The sequence below is a fragment of the Channa argus genome, chromosome 21 (genome assembly GCF_033026475.1).
Source record: "Channa argus isolate prfri chromosome 21, Channa argus male v1.0, whole genome shotgun sequence".
Classification (NCBI taxonomy): domain Eukaryota; kingdom Metazoa; phylum Chordata; class Actinopteri; order Anabantiformes; family Channidae; genus Channa; species Channa argus.
In genome coordinates this window covers 18,451,904-18,472,394 of record NC_090217.1, presented here as the reverse complement: position 1 = coordinate 18,472,394, position 20,491 = coordinate 18,451,904, and the positions used below count along the sequence as shown (strand labels likewise).

The 20,491-nt window shown below is 45.6% G+C and overlaps 23 non-coding genes across 23 annotated transcripts; 7 read left to right on the top strand and 16 right to left on the bottom strand.

Moving 5' to 3' along the window:
* Window positions 1-26: 26 nt before the first annotated feature.
* Window positions 27-108, bottom strand: trnas-uga (transfer RNA serine (anticodon UGA)). Its single transcript has one exon. It is a non-coding gene; the product is annotated as a tRNA-Ser (tRNA).
* A 1,089-nt stretch (window positions 109-1,197) lies between these two features.
* trnas-cga (transfer RNA serine (anticodon CGA)) lies at window positions 1,198-1,279 on the bottom strand. Its single transcript has one exon. It is a non-coding gene; the product is annotated as a tRNA-Ser (tRNA).
* Window positions 1,280-2,576: 1,297 nt separating this feature from the next.
* On the bottom strand, window positions 2,577-2,658 carry trnas-uga (transfer RNA serine (anticodon UGA)). Its single transcript has one exon. It is a non-coding gene; the product is annotated as a tRNA-Ser (tRNA).
* A 1,088-nt stretch (window positions 2,659-3,746) lies between these two features.
* Window positions 3,747-3,828, bottom strand: trnas-cga (transfer RNA serine (anticodon CGA)). The gene has a single exon. It is a non-coding gene; the product is annotated as a tRNA-Ser (tRNA).
* A 119-nt stretch (window positions 3,829-3,947) lies between these two features.
* Window positions 3,948-4,019, top strand: trnae-cuc (transfer RNA glutamic acid (anticodon CUC)). The gene has a single exon. It is a non-coding gene; the product is annotated as a tRNA-Glu (tRNA).
* Window positions 4,020-4,975: 956 nt separating this feature from the next.
* trnas-uga (transfer RNA serine (anticodon UGA)) lies at window positions 4,976-5,057 on the bottom strand. Its single transcript has one exon. It is a non-coding gene; the product is annotated as a tRNA-Ser (tRNA).
* Window positions 5,058-6,146: 1,089 nt separating this feature from the next.
* On the bottom strand, window positions 6,147-6,228 carry trnas-cga (transfer RNA serine (anticodon CGA)). The gene has a single exon. It is a non-coding gene; the product is annotated as a tRNA-Ser (tRNA).
* A 119-nt stretch (window positions 6,229-6,347) lies between these two features.
* trnae-cuc (transfer RNA glutamic acid (anticodon CUC)) lies at window positions 6,348-6,419 on the top strand. Its single transcript has one exon. It is a non-coding gene; the product is annotated as a tRNA-Glu (tRNA).
* A 484-nt stretch (window positions 6,420-6,903) lies between these two features.
* On the bottom strand, window positions 6,904-6,985 carry trnas-cga (transfer RNA serine (anticodon CGA)). Its single transcript has one exon. It is a non-coding gene; the product is annotated as a tRNA-Ser (tRNA).
* Window positions 6,986-8,254: 1,269 nt separating this feature from the next.
* trnas-uga (transfer RNA serine (anticodon UGA)) lies at window positions 8,255-8,336 on the bottom strand. Its single transcript has one exon. It is a non-coding gene; the product is annotated as a tRNA-Ser (tRNA).
* A 533-nt stretch (window positions 8,337-8,869) lies between these two features.
* trnae-cuc (transfer RNA glutamic acid (anticodon CUC)) lies at window positions 8,870-8,941 on the top strand. The gene has a single exon. It is a non-coding gene; the product is annotated as a tRNA-Glu (tRNA).
* A 484-nt stretch (window positions 8,942-9,425) lies between these two features.
* Window positions 9,426-9,507, bottom strand: trnas-cga (transfer RNA serine (anticodon CGA)). Its single transcript has one exon. It is a non-coding gene; the product is annotated as a tRNA-Ser (tRNA).
* A 119-nt stretch (window positions 9,508-9,626) lies between these two features.
* Window positions 9,627-9,698, top strand: trnae-cuc (transfer RNA glutamic acid (anticodon CUC)). Its single transcript has one exon. It is a non-coding gene; the product is annotated as a tRNA-Glu (tRNA).
* A 938-nt stretch (window positions 9,699-10,636) lies between these two features.
* On the bottom strand, window positions 10,637-10,718 carry trnas-uga (transfer RNA serine (anticodon UGA)). Its single transcript has one exon. It is a non-coding gene; the product is annotated as a tRNA-Ser (tRNA).
* A 1,562-nt stretch (window positions 10,719-12,280) lies between these two features.
* On the bottom strand, window positions 12,281-12,362 carry trnas-uga (transfer RNA serine (anticodon UGA)). The gene has a single exon. It is a non-coding gene; the product is annotated as a tRNA-Ser (tRNA).
* A 1,711-nt stretch (window positions 12,363-14,073) lies between these two features.
* trnas-uga (transfer RNA serine (anticodon UGA)) lies at window positions 14,074-14,155 on the bottom strand. Its single transcript has one exon. It is a non-coding gene; the product is annotated as a tRNA-Ser (tRNA).
* A 533-nt stretch (window positions 14,156-14,688) lies between these two features.
* Window positions 14,689-14,760, top strand: trnae-cuc (transfer RNA glutamic acid (anticodon CUC)). Its single transcript has one exon. It is a non-coding gene; the product is annotated as a tRNA-Glu (tRNA).
* A 956-nt stretch (window positions 14,761-15,716) lies between these two features.
* Window positions 15,717-15,798, bottom strand: trnas-uga (transfer RNA serine (anticodon UGA)). The gene has a single exon. It is a non-coding gene; the product is annotated as a tRNA-Ser (tRNA).
* Window positions 15,799-16,332: 534 nt separating this feature from the next.
* Window positions 16,333-16,404, top strand: trnae-cuc (transfer RNA glutamic acid (anticodon CUC)). Its single transcript has one exon. It is a non-coding gene; the product is annotated as a tRNA-Glu (tRNA).
* Window positions 16,405-16,888: 484 nt separating this feature from the next.
* On the bottom strand, window positions 16,889-16,970 carry trnas-cga (transfer RNA serine (anticodon CGA)). Its single transcript has one exon. It is a non-coding gene; the product is annotated as a tRNA-Ser (tRNA).
* A 1,593-nt stretch (window positions 16,971-18,563) lies between these two features.
* Window positions 18,564-18,635, top strand: trnae-cuc (transfer RNA glutamic acid (anticodon CUC)). Its single transcript has one exon. It is a non-coding gene; the product is annotated as a tRNA-Glu (tRNA).
* A 484-nt stretch (window positions 18,636-19,119) lies between these two features.
* On the bottom strand, window positions 19,120-19,201 carry trnas-cga (transfer RNA serine (anticodon CGA)). Its single transcript has one exon. It is a non-coding gene; the product is annotated as a tRNA-Ser (tRNA).
* A 1,147-nt stretch (window positions 19,202-20,348) lies between these two features.
* On the bottom strand, window positions 20,349-20,430 carry trnas-uga (transfer RNA serine (anticodon UGA)). Its single transcript has one exon. It is a non-coding gene; the product is annotated as a tRNA-Ser (tRNA).
* Window positions 20,431-20,491: the final 61 nt, after the last annotated feature.

Genomic DNA, 20,491 nt, shown 5'->3' with positions numbered 1-20,491 from the left:
GAACACTGGGAAGAAAGGGAGGCATACGTAGCTGACAGGATTCGAACCTGCGCGGGGAAACCCCAATGGATTTCAAGTCCATCGCCTTGACCACTCGGCCACAACTACTCAAAGATTGGAGGTGGGCTGCTTTCCTGGGATGACTGAACTTTGACAGCGTAAATCACACATCGGCCACAATGTCAGGGAGCGTCAAGGAAGCTCCACATTAGAAATCTTGACCTAAACAGAGGGTAGACTTATTTACAGAACATGGGTCGAAACAAAAGGAGCTGTCAACCATTTTTTTTTCATTTACAGGAGGCGCAATAATTATTAGGAATTATTACTAAAGTTGCTGTTGCACTGAAAATGGAATTCAAATGAGATAACGGACTTGTTTTATAGAGAGGCCAATGAATTTGACAACAATATTTAACCTTTCAAAAGTGCAATCGTTGTATTATACATTTTGTGAATACCAAAGTTGGACCTGAGACCCCCTATACTGTAGCGGCTAGGAGTCTCGCTCAGGGAATGCTGACCGGCAGCAAGCCTCTGCTACTTTCAAATGCGAAATAACGAGGTGTAACGACCAAATTTGTGGGAGCCTGACTACTGGGTTATATAGTTTTCATTCTCGCTCCTTCCCGTCTTGACTCTCCCTGATGGTCTAGTGGCTAGGATTCGGCGCTCTCACCGCCGCGGCCTGGGTTCCATTCCCGGTCAGGGAATTAGATCACATTGATGCTCTCCAATAACAATCTCCTGCAACTGTTTCCTTGTGCTTTTAGATCTCCATCACATCATTCCACACTTTGACACATTTCAGTTGGGCTGATAAGTACAAATTCTATATGAACTGAAGATGAATAAATACACCTCTCTCAATGTTGAAAGATGTATAGAAGGGGGCCCGCTTTTGTTGATCCCCATCACATTTTAAAGAACAACGTACAGTTGCCAATGTAGCAGCTGGTATAAAAACGGAGGATCCCAACTTGCATACAGACCCGGCTGATGGATTGACAGTTTTGAGGGGTTTTGCTGTAATTCATTGACTAAACCTCCAAGTCATGGGAAATGATTTAGAAGGCCTACTTAGACAATGCATTGGCTAGGAATTTAGGAGCGTTGGGAATGTCTGCATGCGTTATCTCCCTGGAGAAACCCATTATCACTGGAACACTGGGAAGAAAGGGCCAAAAGGGAGGGATACGTAGCTGGCAGGATTCCAACCTGCGCGGGGAAACCCCAATGGATTTCGAGTCCATCGCCTTGACCACTCGGCCACAACTACTCAAAGACTCAAGCCGGGCTGCTTTCCAATGCGAACTAACGAGGTGTAACGACCAAACTTGTGGGAGCCTGACTACTGGGTTATATTGTTTTCATTCTCGTTCTTTCTCCTCTTGACTCTCCCTGATGGTCTAGTGGCTAGGATTCGGCGCTCTCACCGCCGCAGCCCGTGTTCGATTCCTGGTCAGGGAATTAGATCACATTGATGCTCTCCAATAACAATCTCCTGCAACTGTTTCCTCGTTCTTTTAGATTTCCTTGACATCATTCCTCACTTTGACACGCTTCAGTTGGGCTGATGAGTACAAATTCTATATGTGCTGAACATGAATAAATATACCTCTCTCCATTTTGAAACATGTGTGGAAGGGGGGCCACTTTTGTTGCTCTGTAATTCACTGGCTAAACCTCCAAGTCATGGGAAATGATTTAGACGGCGTACTTGGACAATGCATTGCCTAGGAATCCCACAGAGGGGTCGTGGGCTATGCAAGCAGCTCTGCACCCATATATACCCCCGACACTTTGAAGCTACGTCTTCAAATGTCAGCTCCTTCCAGAGACATTACTGCATTTACCGGCGTCCTCGTGGCTTGGAGTGTTTACATTTCTCCCACATCTGAATCCACAAAGCCATATTGTTATTGTTCATCCCCAAACTCTGCCATTTGACCCCATACTTTCAGACCATGCGCTACGTGAATGCCTGTGTGTAACACCTCCCCTTAGGAAGCAAATCCCACCTTCCACTTGAACAATGGGAAAAAAGGGTCAAAGTTAAGGCTTACGTAGTAACAGGATGTGAACCTGCGCTGGTAATCTCCAGTGCACGTCGAGTCTATGGGGTTGAGCACGGGGACCAAACTGCATCCAACGGGAACATAGGATGCTGTCCCGGAACAGTTGGACTTTGACATATGAAGCCTCTAAGCGGGGATGACGTCAAGCACCGTCAGGGACAGTCCACATGTGAACTCTTGGCCGAAAGAATGCGCCAAGTTTTTTACATGGCATCAGTCAAAAGAGACTGCGACATAAGGAGCAGGTCAACCGCTCGTTTGGATCAGAACAGGAGCCAAAATTGTCATCAATCTATATTTACTTAGCTGTTGCACAGAAAACTCAAATAATACGAGATCAATAGTCACAGGCCTTGCTGCTAAAGTCCATCAGGAACATTATTTGTTTTTGCCGCTTAATTCAGCTCAGGTGCGTTGGAAATGTCTGCACGTGTTATCTCCCTGGAGAAACCCATTATCACTGGAACACTGGGAAGAAAGGGCCAAAAGGGAGGCGCACGTAGCTGACAGGATTCGAACCTGCGCGGGGAAACCCCAATGGATTTCAAGTCCATCGCCTTGACCACTCGGCCACAACTACTCAAAGATTTGAGGTGGGCTGCTTTCCTGGGATGACTGAACTTTGACAGCGTAAATCACACATCGGCCACAATGTCAGGGAGCGTCAAGGAAGCTCCACATTAGAAATCTTGACCTAAACAGAGGGTAGACTTATTTACAGAACATGGGTCGAAACAAAAGGAGCTGTCAACCATTTTTTTTTCATTTACAGGAGGCGCAATAATTATTAGGAATTATTACTAAAGTTGCTGTTGCACTGAAAATGGAATTCAAATGAGATAACGGACTTGTTTTATAGAGAGGCCAATGAATTTGACAACAATATTTAACCTTTCAAAAGTGCAATCGTTGTATTATACATTTTGTGAATACCAAAGTTGGACCTGAGACCCCCTATACTGTAGCGGCTAGGAGTCTCGCTCAGGGAATGCTGACCGGCAGCAAGCCTCTGATGCTTTCAAATGCGAAATAACGAGGTGTAAGGACCAAATTTGTGGGAGCCTGACTACTGGGTTATATAGTTTTCATTCTCGTTCTTTCTCCTCTTAACTCTTCCTGATGGTCTAGTGGCTAGGATTCGGCGCTCTCACTGCCGCGGCCAGGATTCGATTCCCGGTCAGGGAAGTTGCTCATTTTGATGCTCTCCAATAACAATCTCCTGCAACTATTTCCTTGTGCTTTTAGATCTCCATCACATCATTCCACACTTTGACACACTTCAGTTGGGCTGATAAGTACAAATTCTATATGAACTGAAGATGAATAAATACACCTCTCTCAATGTTGAAAGATGTATAGAAGGGGGCCCGCTTTTGTTGCTCCCCATCACATTTTAAAGAACAACTACAGTTGCCAATGTAGCAGCTGGTATAAAAACGGAGGATCCCAACTTGCATACAGACCCGGCTGATGGATTGACAGTTTTGAGGGGTTTTGCTGTAATTCATTGACTAAACCTCCAAGTCATGGGAAATGATTTAGAAGGCCTACTTGGACAATGCATTGGCTAGGAATTCAGGAGCGTTGGGAATGTCTGCATGCATTATCTCCCTGGAGAAACCCATTATCACTGGAACACTGGGAAGAAAGGGCCAAAAGGGAGGGATACGTAGCTGGCAGGATTCCAACCTGCGCGGGGAAACCCCAATGGATTTCGAGTCCATCGCCTTGACCACTCGGCCACAACTACTCAAAGACTCAAGCCGGGCTGCTTTCCAATGCGAAATAACGAGGTGTAACGACCAAACTTGTGGGAGCCTGACTACTGGGTTATATTGTTTTCATTCTCGTTCTTTCTCCTCTTGACTCTCCCTGATGGTCTAGTGGCTAGGATTCGGCGCTCTCACCGCCGCGGCCCGGGTTCGATTCCCGGTCAGGGAATTTGCTCATTTTGATGCTCTCCAATAACAATCTCCTGCAACTGTTTCCTCGTTCTTTCAGATTTCCTTGACATCATTCCTCACTTTGACACGCTTCAGTTGGGCTGATGAGTACAAATTCTATATGTACTGAACATGAATAAATACACCTCTCTCAATTTTGAAACATGTGTGGAAGGGGGGCCACTTTTGTTGCTCTGTAATTCACTAGCTAAACCTCCAAGTCATGGGAAATGATTTAGACGGCCTACTTGGACAATGCATTGCCTAGGAATCTTACAGAGGGGTCGTGGGCTATGCAAGCAGCTCTGCACCCATATATACCCCAGACACTTTGAAGCTACGTCTTCAAATGTCAGCTCCTTCCAGAGACATTACTGCATTTACCGGCGTCCTCGTGGCTTGGAGTGTTTACATTTCTCCCACATCTGAATCCACAAAGCCATATTGTTATTGTTCATCCCCAAACTCTGCCATTTGACCCCATACTTTCAGACCATGCGCTACGTGAATGCCTGTGTGTAACACCTCCCCTTAGGAAGCAAATCCCACCTTCCACTTGAACAATGGGAAAAAAGGGTCAAAGTTAAGGCTTACGTAGTAACAGGATGTGAACCTGCGCTGGTGAACTTTTGGCCTCTAGAAAGCACGCGCCAAGTTTTTTACATGGCATCAGTCAAAAGAGACTGCGACATAAGGAGCAGGTCAACCGCTCGTTTGGATCACAACAGGAGCCAAAATTGTCATCAATCTATATTTACTTAGCTGTTGCACAGAAAACTCAAATAATACGAGATCAATAGTCACAGGCCTTGCTGCTAAAGTCCATCAGGAACATTATTTGTTTTTGCCGCTTAATTCAGCTCAGGTGCGTTGGAAATGTCTGCACGTGTTATCTCCCTGGAGAAACCCATTATCACTGGAACACTGGGAAGAAAGGGCCAAAAGGGAGGCGTACGTAGCTGACAGGATTCGAACCTGCGCGGGGAAACCCCAATGGATTTCAAGTCCATCGCCTTGACCACTCGGCCACAACTACTCAAAGATTGGAGGTGGGCTGCTTTCCTGGGATGACTGAACTTTGACAGCGTAAATCACACATCGGCCACAATGTCAGGGAGCGTCAAGGAAGCTCCACATTAGAAATCTTGACCTAAACAGAGGGTAGACTTATTTACAGAACATGGGTCGAAACAAAAGGAGCTGTCAACCATTTTTTTTTCATTTACAGGAGGCGCAATAATTATTAGGAATTATTACTGAAGTTGCTGTTGCACTGAAAATGGAATTCAAATGAGATAACGGACTTTTTTTATAGAGAGGCCAATGAATTTGACAACAATATTTAACCTTTCAAAAGTGCAATCGTTGTATTATACATTTTGTGAATACCAAAGTTGGACCTGAGACCCCCTATACTGTAGCGGCTAGGAGTCTCGCTCAGGGAATGCTGACCGGCAGCAAGCCTCTGCTGCTTTCAAATGCGAAATAACGAGGTGTAACGACCAAATTTGTGGGAGCCTGACTACTGGGTTATATAGTTTTCATTCTCGTTCTTTCTCCTCTTAACTCTTCCTGATGGTCTAGTGGCTAGGATTCGGCGCTCTCACCGCCGCGGCCAGGATTCGATTCCCGGTAAGGGAAGTTGCTCATTTTGATGCTCTCCAATAACAATCTCCTGCAACTATTTCCTTGTGCTTTTAGATCTCCATCACATCATTCCACACTTTGACACACTTCAGTTGGGCTGATAAGTACAAATTCTATATGAACTGAAGATGAATAAATACACCTCTCTCAATGTTGAAAGATGTATAGAAGGGGGCCCGCTTTTGTTGCTCCCCATCACATTTTAAAGAACAACTACAGTTGCCAATGTAGCAGCTGGTATAAAAACGGAGGATCCCAACTTGCATACAGACCCGGCTGATGGATTGACAGTTTTGAGGGGTTTTGCTGTAATTCCTTCGACTAAACCTCCAAGTCATGGGAAATGATTTAGAAGGCCTACTTGGACAATGCATTGGCTAGGAATTCAGGAGCGTTGGGAATGTCTGCATGGGTTATCTCCCTGGAGAAACCCATTATCACTGGAACACTGGGAAGAAAGGGCCAAAAGGGAGGGATACGTAGCTGGCAGGATTCCAACCTGCGCGGGGAAACCCCAATGGATTTCGAGTCCATCGCCTTGACCACTCGGCCACAACTACTCAAAGACTCAAGCCGGGCTGCTTTCCAATGCGAAATAACGAGGTGTAACGACCAAATTTGTGGGAGCCTGACTACTGGGTTATATAGTTTTCATTCTCGCGCCTTCTCGTCTTGACTCTCCCTGATGGTCTAGTGGCTAGGATTCGGCGCTCTCACCGCCGCGGCCCGGGTTCAATTCCCGGTCAGGGAATTAGATCACATTGATGCTCTCCAATAACAATCTCCTGCAACTGTTTCCTTGTGCTTTTAGATCTCCATCACATCATTCCACACTTTGACACACTTCAGTTGGGCTGATAAGTACAAATTCTATATGAACTGAAGATGAATAAATACACCTCTCTCAATGTTGAAAGATGTATAGAAGGGGGCCCGCTTTTGTTGCTCCCCATCACATTTTAAAGAACAACGTACAGTTGCCAATGTAGCAGCTGGTATAAAAACGGAGGATCCCAACTTGCATACAGACCCGGCTGATGGATTGACAGTTTTGAGGGGTTTTGCTGTAATTCATTGACTAAACCTCCAAGTCATGGGTAATGATTTAGAAGGCCTACTTGGACAATGCATTGGGTAGGAATTCAGGAGCGTTGGGAATGTCTGCATGCGTTATCTCCCTGAAGAAACCCATTATCACTGGAACACTGGGAAGAAAGGGCCAAAAGGGAGGGATACGTAGCTGGCAGGATTCCAACCTGCGCGGGGAAACCCCAATGGATTTCGAGTCCATCGCCTTGACCACTCGGCCACAACTACTCAAAGACTCAAGCCGGGCTGCTTTCCAATGCGAACTAACGAGGTGTAACGACCAAACTTGTGGGAGCCTGACTACTGGGTTATATTGTTTTCATTCTCGTTCCTTCTCCTCTTGACTCTCCCTGATGGTCTAGTGGCTAGGATTCGATTCCCGGTCAGGGAAGTTGCTCATTTTGATGCTCTCCAATAACAATCTCCTGCAACTGTTTCCTCGTTCTTTTAGATTTCCTTGACATCATTCCTCACTTTGACACGCTTCAGTTGGGCTGATGAGTACAAATTCTATATGTGCTGAACATGAATAAATACACCTCTCTCCATTTTGAAACATGTATGGAAGGGGGGCATCTTTTGTTGCTCTGTAATTCACTGGCTAAACCTCCAAGTCATGGGAAATGATTTAGACGGCCTACTTGGACAATGCATTGCCTAGGAATCCCACAGAGGGGTCGTGGGCTATGCAAGCAGCTCTGCACCCATATATACCCCCGACACTTTGAAGCTACGTCTTCAAATGTCAGCTCCTTCCAGAGACATTACTGCATTTACCGGCGTCCTCGTGGCTTGGAGTGTTTACATTTCTCCCACATCTGAATCCACAAAGCCATATTGTTATTGTTCATCCCCAAACTCTGCCATTTGACCCCATACTTTCAGACCATGCGCTACGTGAATGCCTGTGTGTAACACCTCCCCTTAGGAAGCAAATCCCACCTTCCACTTGAACAATGGGAAAAAAGGGTCAAAGTTAAGGCTTACGTAGTAACAGGATGTGAACCTGCGCTGGTAATCTCCAGTGCACGTCGAGTCTATGGGGTTGAGCACGGGGACGAAACTGCTTCCAACGGGAACATAGGATGCTGTCCCGGAACTGTTGGACTTTGACATATGAAGCCTCTAAGCGGGGCTGACGTCAAGCACCGTCAAAGACAGTCCACATGTGAACTCTTGGCCGAAAGAATGCGCCAAGTTTTTTACATGGCATCAGTCAAAAGAGACTGCGACATAAGGAGCAGGTCAACCGCTCGTTTGGATCACAACAGGAGCCAAAATTGTCATCAATCTATATTTACTTAGCTGTTGCACAGTAAACTCAAATAATACGAGATCAATAGTCACAGGCCTTGCTGCTAAAGTCCATCAGGAACATTATTTGTTTTTGCCGCTTAATTCAGCTCAGGTACCTTGGAAATGTCTGCACATGTTATCTCCCTGGAGAAACCCATTATCACTGGAACACTGGGAAGAAAGGGCCGAAAGGGAGGCGTACGTAGCTGACAGGATTCGAACCTGCGCGGGGAAACCCCAGTGGATTTCAAGTCCATCGCCTTGACCACTCGGCCACAACTACTCAAAGATTGGAGGTGGGCTGCTTTCCTGGGATGACTGAACTTTGACAGCGTAAATCACACATCGGCCACAATGTCAGGGAGCGTCAAGGAAGCTCCACATTAGAAATCTTGACCTAAACAGAGGGTAGACTTATTTACAGAACATGGGTCGAAACAAAAGGAGCTGTCAACCATTTTTTTTTCATTTACAGGAGGCGCAATAATTATTAGGAATTATTACTAAAGTTGCTGTTGCACTGAAAATGGAATTCAAATGAGATAACGGACTTGTTTTATAGAGAGGCCAATGAATTTGACAACAATATTTAACCTTTCAAAAGTGCAATCGTTGTATTATACATTTTGTGAATACCAAAGTTGGACCTGAGACCCCCTATACTGTAGCGGCTAGGAGTCTCGCTCAGGGAATGCTGACCGGCAGCAAGCCTCTGCTGCTTTCAAATGCGAAATAACGAGGTGTAACGACCAAATTTGTGGGAGCCTGACTACTGGGTTATATAGTTTTCATTCTCGCTCCTTCCCGTCTTGACTCTCCCTGATGGTCTAGTGGCTAGGAATCGGCGCTCTCACCGCCGCGGCCCGGGTTCGATTCCCGGTCAGGGAATTAGATCACATTGATGCTCTCCAATAACAATCTCCTGCAACTGTTTCCTTGTGCTTTTAGATCTCCATCACATCATTCCACACTTTGACACACTTCAGTTGGGCTGATAAGTACAAATTCTATATAAACTGAAGATGAATAAATACACCTCTCTCAATGTTGAAAGATGTATAGAAGGGGGCCCGCTTTTGTTGCTCCCCATCACATTTTAAAGAACAACGTACAGTTGCCAATGTAGCAGCTGGTATAAAAACGGAGGATCCCAACTTGCATACAGACCCGGCTGATGGATTGACAGTTTTGAGGGGTTTTGCTGTAATTCATTGACTAAACCTCCAAGTCATGGGAAACGATTTAGAAGGCCTACTTGGACAATGCATTGGCTAGGAATTCAGGAGCGTTGGGAATGTCTGCATGCGTTATCTCCCTGGAGAAACCCATTATCACTGGAACACTGGGAAGAAAAGGCCAAAAGGGAGGGATACGTAGCTGGCAGGATTCCAACCTGCGCGGGGAAACCCCAATGGATTTCGAGTCCATCGCCTTGACCACTCGGCCACAACTACTCAAAGACTCAAGCCGGGCTGCTTTCCAATGCGAAATAACGAGGTGTAACGACCAAATTTGTGGGAGCCTGACTACTGGGTTATATTGTTTTCATTCTCGTTCTTTCTCCTCTTGACTCTCCCTGATGGTCTAGTGGCTAGGATTCGGCGCTCTCACCGCCGCGGCCCGGGTTAGATTCCCGGTCAGGGAATTAGCTCATTTTGATGCCCTCCAATAACAATCTCCTGCAACTGTTTCCTCGTTCTTTTAGATTTCCTTGACATCATTCCTCACTTTGACACGCTTCAGTTGGGCTGATGAGTACAAATTCTATATGTACTGAACATGAATAAATTCACCTCTCTCAATTTTGAAACATGTGTGGAAGGGGGGCCACTTTTGTTGCTCTGTAATTCACTGGCTAAACCCCCAAGTCATGGGAAATGATTTAGACGGCCTACTTGGACAATGCATTGCCTAGGAATCCCACAGAGGGGTCGTGGGCTATGCAAGCAGCTCTGCACCCATATATACCCCCGACACTTTGAAGGTACGTCTTCAAATGTCAGCTCCTTCCAGAGACATTACTGCATTTACCGGCGTCCTCGTGGCTTGGAGTGTTTACATTTCTCCCACATCTGAATCCACAAAGCCATATTGTTATTGTTCATCCCCAAACTCTGCCATTTGACCCCATACTTTCAGACCATGCGCTACGTGAATGCCTGTGTGTAACACCTCCCCTTAGGAAGCAAATCCCACCTTCCACTTGAACAATGGGAAAAAAGGGTCAAAGTTAAGGCTTACGTAGTAACAGGATGTGAACCTGCGCTGGTGAACTCTTGGCCTCTAAAAAGCACGCGCCAAGTTTTTTACATGGCATCAGTCAAAAGAGACTGCGACATAAGGAGCAGGTCAACCGCTCGTTTGGATCACAACAGGAGCCAAAATTGTCATCAATCTATATTTACTTAGCTGTTGCACAGAAAACTCAAATAATACGAGATCAATAGTCACAGGCCTTGCTGCTAAAGTCCCTCAGGAACATTATTTGTTTTTGCCGCTTAATTCAGCTCAGGTGCGTTGGAAATGTCTGCACGTGTTATCTCCCTGGAGAAACCCATTATCACTGGAACACTGGGAGGCATACGTAGCTGACAGGATTCGAACCTGCGCGGGGAAACCCCAATGGATTTCAAGTCCATCGCCTTGACCACTCGGCCACAACTACTCAAAGATTGGAGGTGGGCTGCTTTCCTGGGATGACTGAACTTTGACAGCGTAAATCACACATCGGCCACAATGTCAGGGATCGTCAAGGAAGCTCCACATTAGAAATCTTGACCTAAACAGAGGGTAGACTTATTTACAGAACATGGGTCGAAACAAAAGGAGCTGTCAACCATTTTTTTTTTCATTTACAGGAGGCGCAATAATTATTAGGAATTATTACTAAAGTTGCTGTTGCACTGAAAATGGAATTCAAATGAGATAACGGACTTGTTTTATAGAGAGGCCAATGAATTTGACAACAATATTTAACCTTTCAAAAGTGCAATCGTTGTATTATACATTTTGTGAATACCAAAGTTGGACCTGAGACCCCCTATACTGTAGCGGCTAGGAGTCTCGCTCAGGGAATGCTGACCGGCAGCAAGCCTCTGCTGCTTTCAAATGCGAAATAACGAGGTGTAACGACCAAATTTGTGGGAGCCTGACTACTGGGTTATATAGTTTTCATTCTCGCTCCTTCCCGTCTTGACTCTCCCTGATGGTCTAGTGGCTAGGATTCGGCGCTCTCACCGCCGCGGCCAGGATTCGATTCCCGGTCAGGGAAGTTGCTCATTTTGATCCTCTCCAATAACAATCTCCTGCAACTGTTTCCTCGTTCTTTTAGATTTCCTTGACATCATTCCTCACTTTGACACGCTTCAGTTGGGCTGATGAGTACAAATTCTATATGTGCTGAACATGAATAAATACACCTCTCTCCATTTTGAACCATGTGTGGAAGGGGGGCCACTTTTGTTGCTCTGTAATTCACTGGCTAAACCTCCAAGTCATGGGAAATGATTTAGACGGCCTACTTGGACAATGCATTGCCTAGGAATCCCACAGAGGGGTCGTGGGCTATGCAAGCAGCTCTGCACCCATATATACCCCCGACACTTTGAAGCTACGTCTTCAAATGTCAGCTCCTTCCAGAGACATTACTGGATTTACCGGCGTCCTCGTGGCTTGGAGTGTTTACATTTCTCCCACATCTGAATCCACAAAGCCATATTGTTATTGTTCATCCCCAAACTCTGCCATTTGACCCCATACTTTCAGACCATGCGCTACGTGAATGCCTGTGTGTAACACCTCCCCTTAGGAAGCAACTCCCACCTTCCACTTGAACAATGGGAAAAAAGGGTCAAAGTTAAGGTTTACGTAGTAACAGAATGTGAACCTGCGCTGGTGAACTCTTGGCCTCTAGAAAGCACGCGCCAAGTTTTTTACATGGCATCAGTCAAAAGAGACTGCGACATAAGGAGCAGGTCAACCGCTCGTTTGGATCACAACAGGAGCCAAAATTGTCATCAATCTATATTTACTTAGTTGTTGCACAGAAAACTCAAATAATACGAGATCAATAGTCACAGGCCTTGCTGCTAAAGTCCATCAGGAACATTATTTGTTTTTGCCGCTTAATTCAGCTCAGGTGCGTTGGAAATGTCTGCACGTGTTATCTCCCTGGAGAAACCCATTATCACTGGAACACTGGGAAGAAAGGGCCAAAAGGGAGGCATACGTAGCTGACAGGATTCGAACCTGCGCGGGGAAACCCCAATGGATTTCAAGTCCATCGCCTTGACCACTCGCCCACAACTACTCAAAGATTTGAGATGGGTTGCTTTCCTGGGATGACTGAACTTTGACACCGCAAATCACACATCGGCCACAATGTCAGGGAGCGTCAAGGAAGCTCCACATTAGAAATCTTGACCTAAACAGAGGGTAGACTTATTTACAGAACATGGGTCGAAACAAAAGGAGCTGTCAACCATTTTTTTTTCATTTACAGGAGGCGCAATAATTATTAGGAATTATTACTAAAGTTGCTGTTGCACTGAAAATGGAATTCAAATGAGATAACGGACTTGTTTTATAGAGAGGCCAATGAATTTGACAACAATATTTAACCTTTCAAAAGTGCAATCGTTGTATTATACATTTTGTGAATACCAAAGTTGGACCTGAGACCCCCTATACTGTAGCGGCTAGGAGTCTCGCTCAGGGAATGCTGACCGGCAGCAAGCCTCTGCTGCTTTCAAATGCGAAATAACGAGGTGTAACGACCAAATTTGTGGGAGCCTGACTACTGGGTTATATAGTTTTCATTCTCGTTCTTTCTCCTCTTGACTCTCCCTGATGGTCTAGTGGCTAGGATTCGGCGCTCTCACCGCCGCGGCCAGGATTCGATTCCCGGTCAGGGAAGTTGCTCATTTTGATGCTCTCCAATAACAATCTCCTGCAACTGTTTCCTCGTTCTTTTAGATTTCCTTGACATCATTCCTCACTTTGACACGCTTCAGTTGGGCTGATGAGTACAAATTCTATATGTACTGAAGATGAATAAATACACCTCTCTCAATTTTGAACCATGTGTGGAAGGGGGGCCACTTTTGTTGCTCTGTAATTCACTGGCTAAACCTCCAAGTCATGGGAAATGATTTAGACGGCCTACTTGGACAATGCATTGCCTAGGAATCCCACAGAGGGGTCGTGGGCTATGCAAGCAGCTCTGCACCCATATATACCCCCGACACTTTGAAGCTACGTCTTCAAATGTCAGCTCCTTCCAGAGACATTACTGGATTTACCGGCGTCCTCGTGGCTTGGAGTGTTTACATTTCTCCCACATCTGAATCCACAAAGCCATATTGTTATTGTTCATCCCCAAACTCTGCCATTTGACCCCATACTTTCAGACCATGCGCTACGTGAATGCCTGTGTGTAACACCTCCCCTTAGGAAGCAAATCCCACCTTCCACTTGAACAATGGGAAAAAAGGGTCAAAGTTAAGGCTTACGTAGTAACAGAATGTGAACCTGCACTGGTAATCTCCAGTGCACGTCGAGTCTATGGGGTTGAGCACGGGGACCAAACTGCATCCAACGGGAACATAGGATGCTGTCCCGGAACAGTTGGACTTTGACATATGAAGCCTCTAAGCGGGGATGACGTCAAGCAACGTCAAAGACAGTCCACATGTGAACTCTTGGCCGAAAGAATGCGCCAAGTTTTTTACATGGCATCAGTCAAAAGAGACTGCGACATAAGGAGCAGGTCAACCGCTCGTTTGGATCACAACAGGAGCCAAAATTGTCATCAATCTATATTTACTTAGCTGTTGCACAGAAAACTCAAATAATACGAGATCAATAGTCACAGGCCTTGCTGCTAAAGTCCATCAGGAACATTATTTGTTTTTGCCGCTTAATTCAGCTCAGGTGCGTTGGAAATGTCTGCACGTGTTATCTCCCTGGAGAAACCCATTATCACTGGAACACTGGGAAGAAAGGGCCAAAAGGGAGGCATACGTAGCTGACAGGATTCGAATCTGCGCGGGGAAACCCCAATGGATTTCAAGTCCATCGCATTGACCACTCAGCCACAACTACTCAAAGATTGGAGGTGGGCTGCTTTCCTGGTATGACTGAACTTTGACAGCGTAAATCACACATCGGCCACAATGTCAGGGAGCGTCAAGGAAGCTCCACATTAGAAATCTTGACCTAAACAGAGGGTAGACTTATTTACAGAACATGGGTCGAAACAAAAGGAGCTGTCAACCATTTTTTTTTCATTTACAGGAGGCGCAATAATTATTAGGAATTATTACTAAAGTTGCTGTTGCACTGAAAATGGAATTCAAATGAGAAAATGGACTTGTTTTATAGAGAGGCCAATGAATTTGACAACAATATTTAACCTTTCAAAAGTGCAATCGTTGTATTATACATTTTGTGAATACCAAAGTTGGACCTGAGACCCCCTATACTGTAGCGGCTAGGAGTCTCGCTCAGGGAATGCTGACCGGCAGCAAGCCTTTGCTGCTTTCCAATGCGAAATAACGAGGTGTAACGACCAAATTTGTGGGAGCCTGACTACTGGGTTATATAGTTTTCATTCTCGCTCCTTCCCGTCTTGACTCTCCCTGATGGTCTAGTGGCTAGGATTCGGCGCTCTCACCGCCGCGGCCCGGGTTCGATTCCCGGTCAGGGAATTAGATCACATTGATGCTCTCCAATAACAATCTCCTGCAACTGTTTCCTCGTTCTTTTAGATTTCCTTGACATCATTCCTCACTTTGACACGCTTCAGTTGGGCTGATGAGTACAAATTGTATATGTGCTGAACATGAATAAATACACCTCTCTCCATTTTGAAACATGTGTGGAAGTGGGGCCACTTTTGTTGCTCTGTAATTCACTGGCTAAACCTCCAAGTCATGGGAAATGATTTAGACGGCCTACTTGGACAATGCATTGCCTAGGAATCCCACAGAGGGGTCGTGGGCTATGCAAGCAGCTCTGCACCCATATATACCCCCGACACTTTGAAGCTACGTCTTCAAACGTCAGCTCCTTCCAGAGACATTACTGCATTTACCGGCGTCCTCGTGGCTTGGAGTGTTTACATTTCTCCCACATCTGAATCCACAAAGCCATATTGTTATTGTTCATCCCCAAACTCTGCCATTTGACCCCATACTTTCAGACCATGCGCTACGTGAATGCCTGTGTGTAACACCTCCCCTTAGGAAGCAAATCCCACCTTCCACTTGAACAATGGGAAAAAAGGGTCAAAGTTAAGGCTTACGTAGTAACAGGATGTGAACCTGCGCTGGTGAACTCTTGGCCTCTAGAAAGCACGCGCCAAGTTTTTTACATGGCATCAGTCAAAAGAGACTGCGACATAAGGAGCAGGTCAACCGCTCGTTTGGATCACAACAGGAGCCAAAATTGTTATCAATCTATATTTACTTAGCTGTTGCACAGAAAACTCAAATAATACGAGATCAATAGTCACAGGCCTTGCTGCTAAAGTCCATCAGGAACATTATTTGTTTTTGCCGCTTAATTTAGCTCAGGTGCGTTGGAAATGTCTGCACGTGTTATCTCCCTGGAGAAACCCATTATCACTGGAACACTGGGAAGAAAGGGCCAAAAGGGAGGCGTACGTAGCTGACAGGATTCGAACCTGCGCGGGGAAACCCCAATGGATTTCAAGTCCATCGCCTTGACCACTCGGCCACAACTACTCAAAGATTGGAGGTGGGCTGCTTTCCTGGGATGACTGAACTTTGACAGCGTAAATCACACATCGGCCACAATGTCAGGGAGCGTCAAGGAAGCTCCACATTAGAAATCTTGACCTAAACAGAGGGTAGACTTATTTACAGAACATGGGTCGAAACAAAAGGAGCTGTCAACCATTTTTTTTTTCATTTACAGGAGGCGCAATAATTATTAGGAATTATTACTAAAGTTGCTGTTGCACTGAAAATGGAATTCAAATGAGATAACGGACTTGTTTTATAGAGAGGCCAATGAATTTGACAACAATATTTAACCTTTCAAAAGTGCAATCGTTGTATTATACATTTTGTGAATACCAAAGTTGGACCTGAGACCCCCTATACTGTAGCGGCTAGGAGTCTCGCTCAGGGAATGCTGACCGGCAGCAAGCCTCTGCTGCTTTCCAATGCGAAATAACGAGGTGTAACGACCAAATTTGTGGGAGCCTGACTACTGGGTTATTTAGTTTTCATTCTCGCTCCTTCCCGTCTTGACTCTCCCTGATGGTCTAGTGGCTAGGATTCGGTGCTCTCACCGCCGCGGCCCGGGTTCGATTCCCGGTCAGGGAATTAGATCACATTGATGCTCTCCAATAACAATCTCCTGCAACTGTTTCCTTGTGCTTTTAGATCTCCATCACATCATTCCACACTTTGACACACTTCAGTTGGGCTGATAAGTACAAATTCTATATGAACTGAAGATGAATAAATACACCTCTCTCAATGTTGAAAGATGTATAGAAGGGTGCCCGCTTTTGTTGCTCCCCATCACATTTTAAAGAACAACGTACAGTTGCCAATGTAGCAGCTGGTATAAAAACGGAGGATCCCAACTTGCATACAGACCCGGCTGATGGATTGACAGTTTTGATGGGTTTTGCTGTAATTCATTGACTAAACCTCCAAGTCATGGGAAATGATTTAGAAGGCCTACTTGGACAATGCATTGGCTAGGAATTCAGGAGCGTTGGGAATGTCTGCATGCGTTATCTCCCTGGAGAAACCCATTATCACTGGAACACTGGGAAGAAAGGGCCAAAAGGGAGGGATACGTAGCTGGCAGGATTCGAACCTGCGCGGAGAAACCCCAATGGATTTCGAGTCCATCGCCTTGACCACTCGGCCACAACTACTCAAAGACTCAAGCCGGGCTGCTTTCCAATGCGAAATAACGAGATGTAACGACCAAACTTGTGGGAGCCTGACTACTGCGTTATATTGTTTTCATTCTCGTTCTTTCTCCTCTTGACTCTCCCTGATGGTCTAGTGGCTAGGATTCGGCGCTCTCACCGCCGCGGCCAGGATTCGATTCCCGGTCAGGGAAGTTGCTCATTTTGATGCTCTCCAATAACAATCTCCTGCAACTGTTTCCTCGTTCTTTTAGATTTCCTTGACATCATTCCTCACTTTGACACGCTTCAGTTGGGCTGATGAGTACAAATTCTATATGTGCTGAACATGAATAAATTCACCTCTCTCCATTTTGAAACATGTGTGGAAGGGGGGCCACTTTTGTTGCTCTGTAATTCACTGGCTAAACCTCCAAGTCATGGGAAATGATTTAGACGGCCTACTTGGACAATGCATTGCCTAGGAATCCCACAGAGGGGTCGTGGGCTATGCAAGCAGCTCTGCACCCATATATACCCCCGACACTTTGAAGATACGTCTTCAAATGTCAGCTCCTTCCAGAGACATTACTGCATTTACCGGCGTCCTCGTGGCTTGGAGTGTTTACATTTCTCCCACATCTGAATCCACAAAGCCATATTGTTATTGTTCATCCCCAAACTCTGCCATTTGACCCCATACTTTCAGACCATGCGCTACGTGAATGCCTGTGTGTAACACCTCCCCTTAGGAAGCAAATCCCACCTTCCACTTGAACAATGGGAAAAAAGGGTCAAAGTTAAGGCTTACGTAGTAACAGGATGTGAACCTGCGCTGGTAATCTCCAGTGCACGTTGAGTCTATGGGGTTGAGCACGGGGACCAAACTGCATCCAACGGGAACATAGGATGCTGTCCCGGAACAGTTGGACGTTGACATATGAAGCCTCTAAGCGGGGATGACGTCAAGCACCGTCAAAGACAGTCCACATGTGAACTCTTGGCCGAAAGAATGCGCCAAGTTTTTAACATGGCATCAGTCAAAAGAGACTGCGACATAAGGAGCAGGTCAACCGCTCGTTTGGATCACAACAGGAGCCAAAATTGTCATCAATCTATATTTACTTAGCTGTTGCACAGAAAACTCAAATAATACGACATCAATAGTCAAAGGCCTTGCTGCTAAAGTCCATCAGGAACATTATTTGTTTTGTTTAAGGAAGCTCCACATTAGAAATCTTGACCTAAACAGAGGGTAGACTTATCTACAGAACATGGATCGAAACAAAAGGAGCTGTCAACCATTTTTTTTTCATTTGCACTGAAAATGGAATTCAAATGAGATAACGGACTTGTTTTATAGAGAGGCCAATGAATTTGACAACAATATTTAACCTTTCAAAAGTGCAATCGTTGTATTATACATTTTGTGAATACCAAAGTTGGACCTGAGACCCCCTATACTGTAGCGGCTAGGAGTCTCGCTCAGGGAATGCTGACCGGCAGCAAGCCTCTGCTGCTTTCCAATGCGAAATAACGAGGTGTAACGACCAAATTTGTGGGAGCCTGACTACTGGGTTATATAGTTTTCATTCTCGCTCCTTCCCGTCTTGACTCTCCCTGATGGTCTAGTGGCTAGGATTCGGCGCTCTCACCGCCGCGGCCCGGGTTCGATTCCCGGTCAGGGAATTAGATCACATTGATGCTCTCCAATAACAATCTCCTGCAACTGTTTCCTTGTGCTTTTAGATCTCCATCACATCATTCCACACTTTGACACATTTCAGTTGGGCTGATAAGTACAAATTCTATATGAACTGAAGATGAATAAATACACCTCTCTCAATGTTGAAAGATGTATAGAAGGGGGCCCGCTTTTGTTGATCCCCATCACATTTTAAATAACAACGTACAGTTGCCAATGTAGCAGCTGGTATAAAAACGGAGGATCCCAACTTGTATACAGACCCGGCTGATGGATTGACAGTTTTGAGGGGTTTTGCTGTAATTCATTGACTAAACCTCCAAGTCATGGGAAATGATTTAGAAGGCCTACTTAGACAATGCATTGGCTAGGAATTCAGGAGCGTTGGGAATGTCTGCATGCGTTATCTCCCTGGAGAAACCCATTATCACTGGAACACTGGGAAGAAAGGGCCAAAAGGGAGGGATACGTAGCTGGCAGGATTCCAACCTGCGCGGGGAAACCCCAATGGATTTCGAGTCCATCGCCTTGACCACTCGGCCACAACTACTCAAAGACTCAAGCCGGGCTGCTTTCCAATGCGAACTAACGAGGTGTAACGACCAAACTTGTGGGAGCCTGACTACTGGGTTATATTGTTTTTATTCTCGTTCTTTCTCCTCTTGACTCTCCCTGATGGTCTAGTGGCTAGGATTCGGCGCTCTCACCGCCGCGGCCTGGGTTCGATTCCTGGTCAGGGAATTAGATCACATTGATGCTCTCCAATAACAATCTCCTGCAACTGTTTCCTCGTTCTTTTAGATTTCCTTGACATCATTCCTCACTTTGACACGCTTCAGTTGGGCTGATGAGTACAAATTCTATATGTGCTGAACATGAATAAATACACCTCTCTCCATTTTGAAACATGTGTGGAAGGGGGGCCACTTTTGTTGCTCTGTAATTCACTGGCTAAACCTCCAAGTCATGGGAAATGATTTAGACGGCGTACTTGGACAATGCATTGCCTAGGAATCCCACAGAGGGGTCGTGGGCTATGCAAGCAGCTCTGCACCCATATATACCCCCGACACTTTGAAGCTACGTCTTCAAATGTCAGCTCCTTCCAGAGACATTACTGCATTTACCGGCGTCCTCGTGGCTTGGAGTGTTTACATTTCTCCCACATCTGAATCCACAAAGCCATATTGTTATTGTTCATCCCCAAACTCTGCCATTTGACCCCATACTTTCAGACCATGCGCTACGTGAATGCCTGTGTGTAACACCTCCCCTTAGGAAGCAAATCCCACCTTCCACTTGAACAATGGGAAAAAAGGGTCAAAGTTAAGGCTTACGTAGTAACAGGATGTGAACCTGCGCTGGTGAACTCTTGGCCTCTAGAAAGCACGCGCCAAGTTTTTTACATGGCATCAGTCAAAAGAGACTGCGACATAAGGAGCAGGTCAACTGCTCGTTTGGATCACAACAGGAGCCAAAATTGTCATCAATCTGTATTTACTTAGCTGTTGCACAGAAAACTCAAATAATACGAGATCAATAGTCACAGGCCTTGCTGCTAAAGTCCATCAGGAACATTATTTGTTTTTGCCGCTTAATTCAGCTCAGGTGCGTTGGAAATGTCTGCACGTGTTATCTCCCTGGAGAAACCCATTATCACTGGAACACTGGGAAGAAAGGGCCAAAAGGGAGGCGTACGTAGCTGACAGGATTCGAACCTGCGCGGGGAAACCCCAATTGATTTCAAGTCCATCGCCTTGACCACTCGGCCACAACTACTCAAAGATTTGAGGTGGGCTGCTTTCCTGGGATGACTGAACTTTGACAGCGTAAATCACAC